This window comes from Chionomys nivalis, chromosome 1, assembly GCF_950005125.1.
Source record: "Chionomys nivalis chromosome 1, mChiNiv1.1, whole genome shotgun sequence".
NCBI lineage: Eukaryota > Metazoa > Chordata > Mammalia > Rodentia > Cricetidae > Chionomys > Chionomys nivalis.
The window spans coordinates 87,635,942-87,650,884 of NC_080086.1; positions in this window are offsets into that span (position 1 = coordinate 87,635,942).

A 14,943-nucleotide genomic window follows, 5' to 3' on the forward strand; every position below is an offset into this window, starting at 1 on the left:
GCAAAGGACCATCTGTGGAGCATGGAGCCTTCCTCTCTCCTGAATTGTAGCTCAGAAGGTCAATGTGATTATTTCATTCTTTCATCTGATTTGTAATTCAGGATACCAGTGACTCCATGCAAATTTGAAGTTGAGACTAGAGTTGGTGCTCAAAATGGAGCATATGTGTTATAATATATGGCATGAGAGGGAACTGTGAGTTCAATGGCGGACAGAGTACCCAGTGTGAAACAGAATACATCAAACAGGCAGAGGTTGGGGAGTACGAAGTTTTATTTAATTTTTTCAATTGGGAAGGTTTGGTAGGGAGGGGGCAGGAAAGAAGAGATATAGAGACAGACACAGAGAGAAGAGGAAGAAAAAAAAGAAAGAAGAGAAAGGGGAGAGGCAGAGAACTGTTTCTTTAGAAAAACAGCAGAGAGAGAGAGAGAGAGAGAGAGAGAGAGAGAGAGAGAGAGAGAGAGAGAGAATGAATTGAATAAGGGGACTGAGTGAGCTTGCCTCAGAGGACAGAGAGAACTGGGTGTTGGCAGAGCTTGTCTCTTAAAGGGACAGGGTACTGACAGGGAAGGCCAACATAATCATAACATTTCTGTCTTTTTTTTATCATAAAAAGTAAAAAGGTGAGAAGTTAGGCATGGCAGGTTAAGGGGATGAGGACATCTATTTCTTGACACTGCTTCCTGTTGATTTGTGGGGAAGGTTCACTCAGTAACACCAGATGACATTTCTATTCATATGTGTGTCTCTGTGTGTAATATGAACATGTATATTTATATGTGCACATGTGCATGAATGTGTCCGTACATATGTGCACAAGAATTTGGAGGTCAGAAGTTGATGCCAGTTGTCTTCTTTATGACTCTCCACCTTATATTTTAGGGTAAGGTGTCTCACGAAGCCTGGAGATCATTTGTTTGAATCCTCCACTGGCTGGAAAGTGAGCTTCAGGCACCTTATTTTGTCGAGTTGTGGTCACAGATATTTGATACCAAAATTGGATTTTATGTGGATGTTGGGATACCAAACCAGGTCCTTATTCTTGAGAGTTCATACTTTCTAAGATATGTAATTTCCCAAGCCCTTGATCCATATTGTTGACATTGGCATGGCATTATGTAACCCTTCCCAATGGGTTTACACATAGTCATTTGTCTCTTAAAAGGCAGACAATAACAGTATTTATCTGAAGAAGACCCTCATAGGGTTGCCCCTTAATAAACCCTCATGGAATAGATGGAACTAAAGAGCTCTGGTTCCACACAAAACTTTCACAAGATCCTCACAAAGACTCTCCACTTGTCAAGGAAGTAAATAATTTACAGGGTTGGGGTACACATGCAGTAGTATAGTTCCCAAGAAGTTGTCAGTGAAACTTGCAGTGATTCAATTTCCTGAGTCATCCATGTTGCAGGTGGGACACATCAATGACACATATGTTCTAGTTACTCAGGGGATTTCTTGGTGGCATATGTTTTAGGTCACCTATACTCTTGTAACTCACTTTCCGCCCACAACTCTCTCTCTCTCTTTTATTTTAACCAAGATAAATAAATTTAATCCATGAAGTTCTTTCTTTGGTCTATTAGTTCTCTCTTTGGGATGAATTTAGTCTGCCAGTGTCCTCTGGAAGTGACATGACTGTTTCTAGTCTAAACGGATGTGCATCAGGATTTGGAAACAGAAATAGGCAGGGGAGAAGTGTATTTTTGAAGGTCTTGGCCCTGGAGACGTCCAACTTTTAAGTAAATCCTGGTGTGAAGGAGGCAACCCCACTATAAACCCCATGAGTTCCAAGGAATGATGTAAGTTACAAGCTATTCACTAGGGAATATTCTGTTGCTATATTATTAATTTTCTCACCTTACTGTCTATAAAGCAACCTCATTCATTGCCTGTGCCTTGTCTAAAAGCAACAACCAAACCACTAGTAAGAGACAGTTCCATCACTCTTTCTAAATGCTTTCCTCTCCATCCTTTTCAATGGTTCTGAATGAATGTTTACTTCTTTCCTTACATGTGTTCCTTCTTTTTCTAATTTTGGTAGACGTTAAAAACACTCTATTAACTATCCTTTGGGGTTTTATATTTAGTACTGAAGTTTCTTTCTGAAGTCAATGTTTGCTTATCATTGCTACAAAAAATTAAAATAGTTTATGCAATTCCGGAGCTTAGTATGTCTTTGTCACTTAACAGTCATCTGTTTTCTTTGTCAGATTAAGTTAGTTACTTCATCATTTCATCTTTCCCAAGAATAAATGAGAACTCAGAAATGTTCATATCCAGTCTTTCATCTCATTTTATTTTCAGTTTTTTTTTTTTGAGCTCTATTGGGAAAAGTAGACACTGCCATTAGTTCAGTTGTTTATTTTAATTATAGTGATAATTCTAGTAATAGGTGAGTTTTTTATGAATGGTATTCACTAGCAAATTCCTTATACAATGTAACAAAAGTATGTTACCTCAAATATTTTAGGCTATGAAATCATAATAAATTTTATTTACTCTAACATGACCATTCATTAATTTTTCTCTCCCTTTTCAATTCTTGTTTTAAACTGCAGTCTCAAACTAATGATAATATGCATTTTATCTATATTCTGCTAATTCATTGTTAAAAATCATATAATGCATTTTAAATATTTATTATTTTTGACATTTGATTAAAACAGAATAAAGACTGTTTAAGAAGAGCTATCCAGGACTTTCTGTATTCTGATTCAAATTTTATTAGTTATCTATAGAGACTTCAGGGAATATTTGAGCAAGTTAAGTAGTTTTTCAAGGCAATACCAAATGCGATTTCACAATGGAATTAGGCAATTTCTCATATTTGAAATCAAATTGAAAGTGGACAATAAATGCTAACAAATAGTGAGCTGTAGGGGTTGTGTCATTTATGGGCAGAAGTCATAAACACAAATGACTAGTTTTAAATTTCTTTTCTCATTCTGCAATAAGAGAATGTGAAGAGCTAACAATCAGTATTTGCTGTGATAGAATATTACAGAATAATTATTACATACTATTTAATTTAAAATGTCCTGGACTTATAACCCAGCTGTTTCTTTATGTGTTAGGTGTGTTTAAATGTATAGTAGAGGTTAAAAGTTATTTTTTCTTATTTCAATAACACACATATCTAGCTTTTACCAAGTTGTTGGGATTATAACAAAACCGAATGATTTTACAAAATATTCACACAAAATTTTGTTAATCTTAATAATTTTGAAATGATTATCCTTTAAATTACTGTGTACACAGAATTATCTGATTATGGAAAATCCCTCTCATTGATGTCTCAGTCAACATATCATGATTCAGCACCACTAATTGGCATCTCAGCCATCATAACAATGATCGAGCTCTTTTCATTAGCATTTTAGCCGTAGTGGCAGTGATTATCAGCATTCAAAAATGCACAACTGACTGATATGTTTTGTTTCTATAATAAACACCATTATAGTATGACACCATTATAGATGTTATGGAATATTTTTTTTAGAATGGTAAAAGAACAAATATTTACATAATTACAGATTTGATGGTGCAGGCTTTTGACCTGCAAGGGATGTTTTAATTACTCTACAATGCTTTGATAAATTGAAATGTATAAGCATGTATGAGAATTGAGTGTAAAAGAAAGCCTAACAAGCAAAACCAAGAAGAAATCATGTAGCTATAGCAGAAAAGCATTTATTCTATTCATATTAAATAGGGGAATGTTTGATACCTACTAGTCACACAGTCACAAAAAGGGTCTGTGCTTTGCATGGAAATATCTGTGAGCCTGATTTTGCTCACCTTAGCTACTGTGAACTTGAATAAGTTTCTGCTAACCCAAGAGTCTGAAGTAAAACAGAATTCACTTTACCTGCATTGATCCTTAGCCAAACAGTTCAAGACTTCACCACCACTAAAAGGAAAAGCATGAAGCCAAACTCTCCAGAAGAACTTTGTACCAAAACAGTCAAGTCTGCTTTGAGTTATCACGCAGCCCTCATGTGTGATGGCAATTGAGTACTACTACTTCACTGGCATGAGCTTAAATTTCACAAGTCTAGCCTGTAAACTTCTATTCTCAACCCAAGTCCCACATTTTCCCATGATTTTACTCATTCTCCTTCAGTGATAGAGCAGGCTTCCTTAACTGTATGCCAGGTACATGTCCTATCAGACAGGAAGTTTTGTTGTCTAACTCTAGCACACGGTCACATGTAGCAGTATACCTCTAAAGTAACAGTCCTTGAAAATACCAGAAAAACAAGACTTCAGAATCACAGTGTTTTCCAATTGTCTTGTGATCAAGAACATTCTCCAATGCTTGAAATGTATGTTGTATGATAATATGTGGAGGGAAGATAACAACACACTTCAGAATTAGGTGTCAGAAGCAGTTATTAAAAGAATCGCTAAGGAAAAACCTTATGTTCATTCTCTGTAGGCAGCTCATCTTTTCCTTATCATTCCTTAAAAGACTCTGCCAAGAATATTAAAGGATCTATGATTCTATGAGCAAGTTCACAGACTGGGGGAGGCCAACAAGAAAAGGTGGTTGAGTATCTGTGGGATTTACAAAAGAACAATCTTTGCTGTAGTTACTAAAACAATGATTGGAATTTGGAAGGAGACATTGCTGATTTTTGTTTATTTTTTCATGTAGAATTATATTAAACATTCAAATTCTATAAAACAAGAGCCATGGAAACAAGTAAAAAGCCTACCTAAACCTCCTGTGACTCATAATATAGTAGTAATAATAATTAATAATAATAATAATAATAGAAGACTCATAATATCTAAGGCAAGTGCTAGCCTTTGTTCTTTCAGTAAATCTTAGTTGGCAATGTGGCTCAGTGGTAGAATCATTGTCTAAATAATATGGAATACTTACTTAACTAGCATAGTACCTGGGCTGGATATTAAAAGCTTCCAGTTACCTACCTAGGTGTTACTATGCTGTTATTGAGGAGAAGTCCTTAATTTCCAGTATGTGTAATGGTATCAAAACAAAGAAAATGAACAAAAATCCTCTTATCAAATTATAATGCATGCTATGGAACAGAGTAAAGAGATCAGATACGAGGAAAAGGAATCAGGGCTGGAGAGATGGAACAGTGGTTAAGAGCATCAGTTCCCTATACCTACACATCTTACTCCTATCTGTAACTCCAGATCCAGGGAGGCTTCTGATATCCCCACATAAACAAAACCCCTATGAGCATAAAATGAAAATAAATTAAAAGGATGAAGAGCATGCAAGGAAGAAGAAGAAAAAGAATGGAAAAAGAACAGATTGAGATTTTGAGCCTACAGCTCAAGAAAGTCTTTATAAACAAGATGATATGGAAATGAAGATTTGATCCAACTGAGAAGGCAAGCCAGTGTATATCTTGTGGACTCAGTGGAGAAAAGAAGTGTCCAGGTACAAAGTCATGGGGGTTGGAGAATTCTCTGACTATTTGAAAAACTAGTAGGAAGCATTGTTTGAGCAAAGTATAAAAGAAGAAGGTGTGTCAAGAATAAGCAATTATAGTCTAAGGTTTTATATAAGTCACTATTAGATGATGCATTACGGAAGTGTTGCATCCTTTTAGAAAGAAAAGCTGTTTTGTTAAAAATAATGACTGGCCAAATAAATACAATACAAAAGAGATGATGCAAAATACTGCAGTCATTAGCATTACTAAGTTACATTTAGCTGTTCACAATGGGAAGGCAGAATTGTCTCAGTTAACTATGAGACCCACAGAGGTCAAGTCATAAAGAGTGTGAATAGAAGTATATAGGGTATTATGGTGGTTTGAAAGAAAATGGCCCCCATAGACTCACAGGTAGTACCACTATGAGGAGGTATGGTCTTGTTCAAGTACGTGTTGCTTTCCTGGAAGTAGTGTGTCTCTGTAGGCAGCCTTTGAAGTCTCATATGCTCAAATCACACATAATTCAGCAGATTCTTCCTGTTGCTTTCAGGTCCAGATGGAGAACTCTCAGCTATCTCTCTAATACCATGTATGCCTGTATGCCACCATACTTTGCACCATGATGACAACAGACTAAGCTTCTGAACTGTAAGTCAGCCCCAATTAAATGATTGCCTTTATAAGATTTGCCATGGTCATGGTGTTTTTTTCAGGCAATAGAACCCCTAAGACAGATGTGTTGCACAACTACAAAAGATTGCTGCATTCTTCTGTTGAAAATGAAAACAGAGAGCAGGGACAGAAATAAAGGGAAACTTAAGAAGAAAATGGATTGATTATTTTGATAGGAACTGAAATGTCATGAGCTGATATAGCAGAGGAGAGAAAAAAATATTTTAACAGTTAAATTAAGGGCATTTTTTATGATTTGGATGGGGCACAAAAAAGATAAGAGATAAAGACATTACCTACTTGAAAACCAAAGATCTTGGAATGATTAGCTATCATTGCTAACTTTGTAATGATTTTAGGAAAATAGATTGAGGGCAAATGTCAGTATTGACATGCTAAATTTAAAATGGAATTTATGTATTCAATAGTAGATGCTGAGTATGTAACAGACCATGTAAGATGGAAATTTAGAGGTGTTGTCTCTACTGACAGCACAGAAAAAGAATCATCTAAAAGATAACGTTACTAGTTATTACTAAGGAAACATTAACATGTTTGTTTTTCCCTTTTATTGAAAATAGTTTCTTCATGATAAAAGTCTTGGAGAGAACAGAGATACAAGGAACATACCTAAACATAATTAAGGCAATATATAGCAAGCCAACAGCCAACATCAAACTAAATGGAGAGAAACTTCCAGAAATTCCACTGAAATCAGGAACAAGACAAGGTTGTCCACTCTCTCCATACCTATTCAATATAGTTCTTGAGGTCCTAGCTAGAGCAATAAGACATCAAATGGAGATCAAAGGGATACAAATTGGAAAAGAAGAAGTCAAACTCTCACTGTTTGCTGATTATATGATAGTTTACATAAGTGATCCCAAAATTCTACCAAGGAACTTCTACAACTTATAAACACTTTCAGCAATGTAGCAGGATACAAGATTAACTAAAAAAATCAGTAGCCCTCCTGTAAACAGATGATAAAAGGGCTGAAGAAGAAATCAGAGAATCAACACCCTTCACAATAACCACAAATAGCATAAAATATCTCGAAGTAACTCTAATCAAACAAACGGGAGACTCATATGGCAAAAACTTTAAATCTTCAAAGAAAGAAATTGAAGAAAGTAGAAAGACTTCTCATGCTCTTTGGTAGGCAGAATTAATATAGTAAAAATGGCAATCTTACCAAAAGCAATCTGCAGATTCAATACAATGCCCAGAAAAATCCCAGCAAAATCCTTCAAAGATCTTGAAAGAATGGTAATCAACTTAATTTGGAAAACCAAAAAAAAAAGAAAAAAAAAGAAAAAAAAAAAAAACCACCCAGGATAGCGAAAAAATCCTGAGCAATAAAAGAGACATCCCAATCCCTGACTTCAAACTCTACTACAAAGCTACATTACTGAAAACAGCCTGGTATTGTCATAAGAACAGAAAGAAGGACCAATGGAACTGAATAGAAGACATAGCTATCAATCCACACATCTTCCAACACCAGATATTTGATAAAGAAGCAAAAAAATATCAATTGGAAAAAAGCCTATTTAACAAGTGGTGCTGGCATAACTGGATATCAACATGTAGAAAAATGAAAATAGACCCATATCTATCACCATGCACAAAATTCAAGTCCAAATGGATCAAAGACCTCAACATAAAGCCAGTCACACTGAACTTTATAGAAGAGAAAGTGGGAAGTACACTTGAATGCATTGGCCCAGGGAACCACTACCTAATTAGCAGCACAGACACTGAGAGAAGCAATTAATAAATTGGACCTCCTGAAACTGAAAAGCTTCTGTAAAGCAAAGAACACAGTCAACAAAATGAAATAACAGCTTACAGAATGGGAAAAGATCTTCACTAACCCCGTATCAGACAGAGGACTGATCATCAAAATATACAAAGAACTCAAGAAATTGGACACCAAAAGATCACATAATCCAATAAAAACAAATGGAGTACAGACCTAAACAAAGAACTCTCAACAGAGGAATTTAAAATGGCTGAAAGACACTTAAGGAAATATTCAACATCCTTAGTCATCAGAGAAATACAAATCAAAACAATTCTGAGATTCCATATAACACCTGTAAGAATGGCCAAGATCAAAAACACTGATGACAACTTATGCTGGAAAAGTTGTGGGGAAAAGGGAACACTTCTGCATTGCTGATGGGAATGTAAGCGGGTACAGCCCCTTTGGGTGTCAGGGTGGTGATTTCTCATAAAATTAGGAAACAACCTTCCTCAAGACCCAATAATATCACTTTTGGGTGTATATCCAAAGGATGCTCAATTGCACCACAAGGATATGTTCTCAACTATGTTCATAGCAACTTTGTTTGTCATAGCCAGAATCTGGAAACAACCTAAATGTTCCTTGATCAAAGAATAGATGAAAAATGTGGTGCATTTATACAATGGAGTACTACACAGCAGAAAAAAATAACAACAGCTTGAATTTTGCAGGAAAATGAGTGAGGTAACCCAGACATGGAAAGACAATTATGTACTCACTCATAGCTAGTTTTTAAACATAAAGCAAAGAAAGCCAGCCTACAAACCACAGTCCCAGAGAACTTAGACAACAATGAGGACACTAAAACAGACTTACATAGATATAATCTACATGGGAAGTAGAAAGTATAAAAAGACAAGATCTCCTTAGTAAATCATGGGAACCTTGGGGGAGGATTGAAGGGTAGAGGAGAGGGAAGGGAACAAAGAAAAATGTAGAGTTCAATAAATATTATAGAAATATATGATAGATAGATAGATAGATAGATAGATAGATAGATAGATGGATGATAGATGAAAAAGAAAATAGTTTCTTTTCCCATGGAGTATATCTTGATTATAGATTCCTCTCCTTCCTCTTCTCCCAGTTTCTCCCTATCTCTCCTACATGCTAAATACAATCCCTCTTTATCTCTCATTAGAAAAGAACAGGCTTCTAAGAGATAAAAGCTGAACATAACAAAATAAATATGATAAATTGAAACAAAAATGATCATATCAAAATTGAACAAGGCAAGCCAACATAGGGAAAAGTGTCCTTAGAACAGGCACAAGCATCAGAGAAACCCCACTTCTCACACTCAGGACACATCAAAATACTCAGATAAGGCTAAAATATATATTCAGAGGACCTTGTTCAAACCTGTGTAGATGCTGTGCTTGTTGCTACTTTAGTCTCTGGGAGTTCATACACACCTTGTTTAGTTGATTAAGAGCAGTTTATTTTTCTGGTATCCTACATCCATCTAACTCTGACCCTCTTTATATCTCTTCTTCCATAGTGTTCCCTGAGCTGGGAAGGGAACTGAAAGAGACAACAAATTTAGAGCTGTGGGTTCCAATGACTCTCTCTAGCTTTCTCTCTGTAATGTCTGGTTGTGGCTTCTACCTATATTACTGTCTGTTGCAGGAAGAATGTTCTCTGGTGATGATTGATTAAATATCCATGTGTCATTAGAAATCATTTTATTGATACTTAATATAAATATTCCAGTATTATTTCATTCTTCCATAGATCTTGGGGCTTTCTAGGTCTTGCTTTTGGTTACCCATAAGGTTTTGGGTATGAAAATTTTCTCATAAAGTAGGTTTGAAGTAAAATCAGACATCAGTTGTTTACTCTAACAAGTTCTGTACCACCATTACCCTAGCATATTTTACAGGTAGCACAGGTATTAGGTCAGAGCTTTTGTGGTTTGCTTGGTGCTTTCATTTCTCTTTAGGTAGCCCGTAGAGTACCTTGCTTCACAAAAGAGGCTAGAACATAGGGGCAAAGTTTCCATGTAGATACCAGCTTAAATTTTTCATGTTCAAAGAGTATTGTATCAATGAGTATTTAATGTGAGAATTGTGTTAAACAATGGGACCCTACTGCTAGTTTATGAAGACCTATCTTTTGTCTTAGAAACAGCTTATGTTGCTTAGGGACTTTTATAGGACTTCCTTAGAGAACAACTCAATCAAATGCAACCCATTCTCCTTATGGAAAGCCTAGCTTGGTGACAAGAGATGGCCAGGTGAGATTCCATATCACCCAATATTAGGAGACCTCATTAGGATTACCTTCATATACTTTAAGAAGTTTCCAGTTCTCTAAGTTTCCAAATTGTCCTTCAAACTCCCACCAATTCCAACTGTCTCTCCCTGCATTTTCTCCCTCTAACCTATCTCTCCTCCTCTCCAACATATCTTTCCTGTTCCAGTTCCAAATCACCCACTACCAATATATCCTTAGAAACTATTCTATCTCTCCCTCCCAAAGATATCTTTGTGTACCATAGACACTTCCTTTTTACCTAACCTCTCTGGATATATGGGTTGCAGCCTGGTCATGCTTTGCTTTACACCCAATATCCACTTGTTAGTGAGTAACCATGTCTGTCTTTCTGCATCTGGGATACCTCACTCAGAATGATTTCTTTCTAGTTCCCTCCACTTTCCTGAATATTTTATGATATCATTTTTTAACAACTGAAAAATAGTCCATTGTGCAAATGTTCCACATTTTTTTATCCATTCTTACATTAAGGGGCATCTAGGTTGTTTCCAGTTTCTGGGTATTATGAATAAAGTCATAATAAACATGGATGATGGAGTGTCCTTGTGATAGGATGGAGCATCTTTTAGATATAAGCCCAGGAATATTACAGCTGGACCTTGAGTTAAATTGATTACCATCTTCCTGAAAAAGTGACATATTGATTTCCATAGTGGTTACCCAAGTTTTCAGTTCCATTGGTTTCTCTTGCTCCACATTCTCTCCAGCAGGAACTATTCTTGTGTTATTGGTCTTACAGATATAGGATGTAATATCAAAGCAGTTTTGATTTTCCAAACAAATGGCTCCAGGAAGCATGCTATTGTAGCAATTTAATATTTAAAAAAATGTCAAAACAAAATTAATCTAATGACATGGACAAGAACAATTAATACTCATCAAAAGAAAAATCTACCAAAATGATGCCTTAATTCTCAACATCTATACCCCAAACATGAGGGTACCCATGATTGTAAAGGAAATACTATTAAAACTTAAATAACACATCAACCCTCACACATTAATAGACTTCAACAACCCATTTCTGTCAATATACAGGTCATACAGACAGACACTAAAGAAAAAAACATTGTAACTAACAGGCATTATGACTCAAATAGACCTAACGTATCTAAAGAACATTTCTCCTAAATACAAAAGAATGTAACTTCTTATTAACTCATGGAATGTTTTTCAAAATTGACGCATATACTCAATCACAAAGTAAGTCTCAATAGATATAAAAAATTGAAATAACCACCTCTATCCTAACAGACCACTATTGATTAAAGATGAATTTCAACTACATCAGGAAGCCTAAAACTCATGGAAACTGAACAATTCCCTACTGGATTGCCCCAGGGTCTAGGAAGAAATAAAGAAAGAAACTTCCTAGAATTCAATAAAAATGAATGTGCAACATACCCAAACTTACTGGACATAATAAAAGTGGTACTAAGAGGTAAAGTCATAGCACTAAGTGCTTGCATAAAGATATTAGAGATTCTCATTCCAGGCATTTAGCAGCATATCTGAAAGCTCTATAAGAAAAAGAAGCAGAAAAATTCAAAAGGATCATTTGGTTTTTTGACATCTAGTTTCTTATATTCTTTATATATTTTGTACATTTGTCCTTCATCATATGTGAAGTTTGTAAAAATCTTTTCAAATTCCCTAGGTTGTCTATTTGTCTACTTGATGATGGTTTTTGCTGTATAGAAGAAACTTTTCAGTTTTTTAAGGTCTCATATATTAATTGTGACCTTAGTGCCTGCATGTCTGGTGTTCTGTTCAGAAAGTTGCCTCCTATGTTAATATTTTGAAGGCTATTCCTCACTTTCTTTTCTATCAGGTTTAGTGTATCTGTTTTTATGTTGAGGATTTTGATCCACTTGGGCTTGAGCTTTGTACAGTGTGATAAGTCTTGATCTACTTGAATTCTTCTACATGCAGACATCTAGTTTGACCAGCACCATTTGTTGAAGATGCTTTCTTGTTTGTACTGTATATTTCTGGGTTTTTTATCAAAAATCAGCTGTCCATATATGTGTAGATTTATGTCTAGGTCTTCAATAAATTTATTAATGTATATGTTTTTATGTAGTACCACGTGGTTCTTCTTAAAATAGCTCTGTAAAATAAAAATAAAAATGTATACAAGCCAACTATACCTTAAAACTGAAATTACAATCATAGGATTGGTGTGCCAATTTGTTCTGAGTCACAAAAGTAAAATTTTATATATTCCTAATAAACATGAACTTCATGAATACAAGAAATAACCCATACATTTTAGTATCCAGCTTTCTGTATCAGTCATGACCACTGTGGACTTAATGGGAATTAATGAGAGTGCTTTTTTTTTCCTGACTATGAACAGCCCAGTATAACTTGTTGATGGCCACAGTAATTTACACCTTTTATTTTGCCCTGTGTTTATTTTGGCAGTCGATATTTTTGACAAGAATAGTCTTTTCTTTTCCACTCCAACAGAAGTGACAGGAAATGGAAAAGAGATTTTAACTAAGGTTGTGCAAAAGTTCACACCCCCAGTGTGCATGTTTTAAGCAGCGACAGATTCCACTCCAAACCGAAATAAAGACTGGGTTATAGGTATTGCTCAGATTTTGTCTTATTGATTCTTCGTTTGCTTAACTGTATAGTAATAAGAGCGGTGGTCTATGTCCCCAGCACCCGGCCACCAGCACGGCTAGCTTTACCCGAAATAATTACACGGAAACTGTATTCTTTTAAATACTGCCTGGCCCATTAGTTCCAGCCTCTTATTGGCTAATTCTCACATTTTAATCTAACCCATTTCTAATATTCTGTGTGGCACCATGAGCTGGCTTACCAGGAAAGATCTTAACCTGCGTCTGTCTGGATTGGGAGAATCATGTCAACTGACTGATTCAGCTTCTTTCTCCCAGCATTCTGTTCTGTTTACTCCACCTACCTAAGGGTTGGCCTATCAAATGTGCCTAGGCAGTTTCTTTACTAATTAACCAATGAAAGCAAAAGATTAGAAAGAAATCACTCCCACATCATAACTGGATTTTTTGTTGCTGTTGTTTATTTTTTAGGCAGTATTTAGAACCTGACTGAGAAATCGTGGAGATCGAACACCAACCAAAGCAAGAGGCAGAAGGGAAAGGAGAGAATTCTAAAAGTGAAATACCCGAATGAAGGCAAAATCAATCATATTGTATCAAATGCTGCTATATGGGCTGCTAACAGAACAGAAAACTAAGTAATAAAACATGGTTTCTGACCCTAATGGGGCCATTGTAACATTATACCATTTGTACAAAATGTTTCACAAGATTTAAGACAGAAGTGGGGATATTAGAAAAAGAGGATTTGAGCAAGTCCTTGGGGGAGTCTGTCAGCAAAGCAAAGAACAGAGACTCGGAGGAACTAGAGGGGTTACATGGTATTTTTCTCCCCAGATGAGAAAAATAACATTTTTTATTGTAGATTTGAAGCTGTTCTGAAGGCACAGTGAAAAAAAAAAGTGTTCTCTAAACCAAAACAACAACAACAAAAGAATCCTGATTCCTGTACAAAATTATGTCTAAGCAGTTAATGAGCAGAGGCTGGGAGTGGGGAAGAACTGCATCCAGCACTTACACTTGACCTTAACATTAAGTCTGCAGGAGTGGTTTAGGCGAGTCATACCAGCACATTGGAAACTGAGGCAGGGAGATCATAAGTTCCTAAACAGCCTGGCTACAGAAAAAGCCTTAAAGGATAAGAGAAGTGGGCAGGAGAGGAGGCTCAGCAGTGAAGAGAATTTGTTGCCCTTGCAGAAGACCCAGGTTCAATCCCAAAGACCACATGGAGATTCAAAAATATCTGTAGTTATTGTTTCAGGGACTCCAAAATCTTCTCACCTTCATTGGCATATATGTGGAACAATATAAACATATATAAAGTAATTTATGTTTTTTACTTACACACATATAGAGTAATCAAATCTTATGATTAAGGTTAAATGAAGAGCATAAAGTTGCATTTCTTGAGGAAGACAGACAGAGTACATGGATCCCAAATGGTAGCTACAGAGAAAGAAGTTGGTGAAAATGCTGATTCTATGTGAAATATTAAAAAAAAAAACCTTTCAAATTAAAATAAGATCCCAAACAAATAGTATATTCTTCACCCACATTTATTAAAATTAGTGAACTTGGTATGTTGCCCTAGGGCTACATACTAGAACCTGTGATATTAATAAATCCTGATATGATTTATATGCAGGTTCAAGCATGAAAGACACAAATCTAGGGGTCAAAGATGGGAGAGTTCAAAACAAGGGAAAGTGGTCACACACACTGAGACCCACTAAGGAGAATTCCAGTGAAAGTTTGTGTAGAAACAACACAGTTTTAACCATAGTAAAAATTTTCAAGAGAGGTCAAATGAGAAATAACTCGAAGGTACAGCTAGGGCGGTTCTGGAAGGTCATCAGGCCAGGTGATATATGATGCTTACTGGTGAAGCTCCTACATTCTTACTGGGAAGGGAAATCAGGACAATGTCTTGGTAATGACATTCCTGAGGAAAGGCTTCAGATCCTTGAGAACGTATTCCCTGATCCTGGCAGGATATTGGGTAGATTTATAACTCCCCCAAGGCCAAGAAAGGATATAAAATGTCAGGTTTCTAAGTAAAAGACCAAGAGTCTAAAGAAAAAGGAGCCTGTTTGCTGAGTAAGAGAGAAGTATGTTTGATTGGTGGGTAAACTGTGGAGCAATATTCGCTAGATATGCGCAACACTTCTGA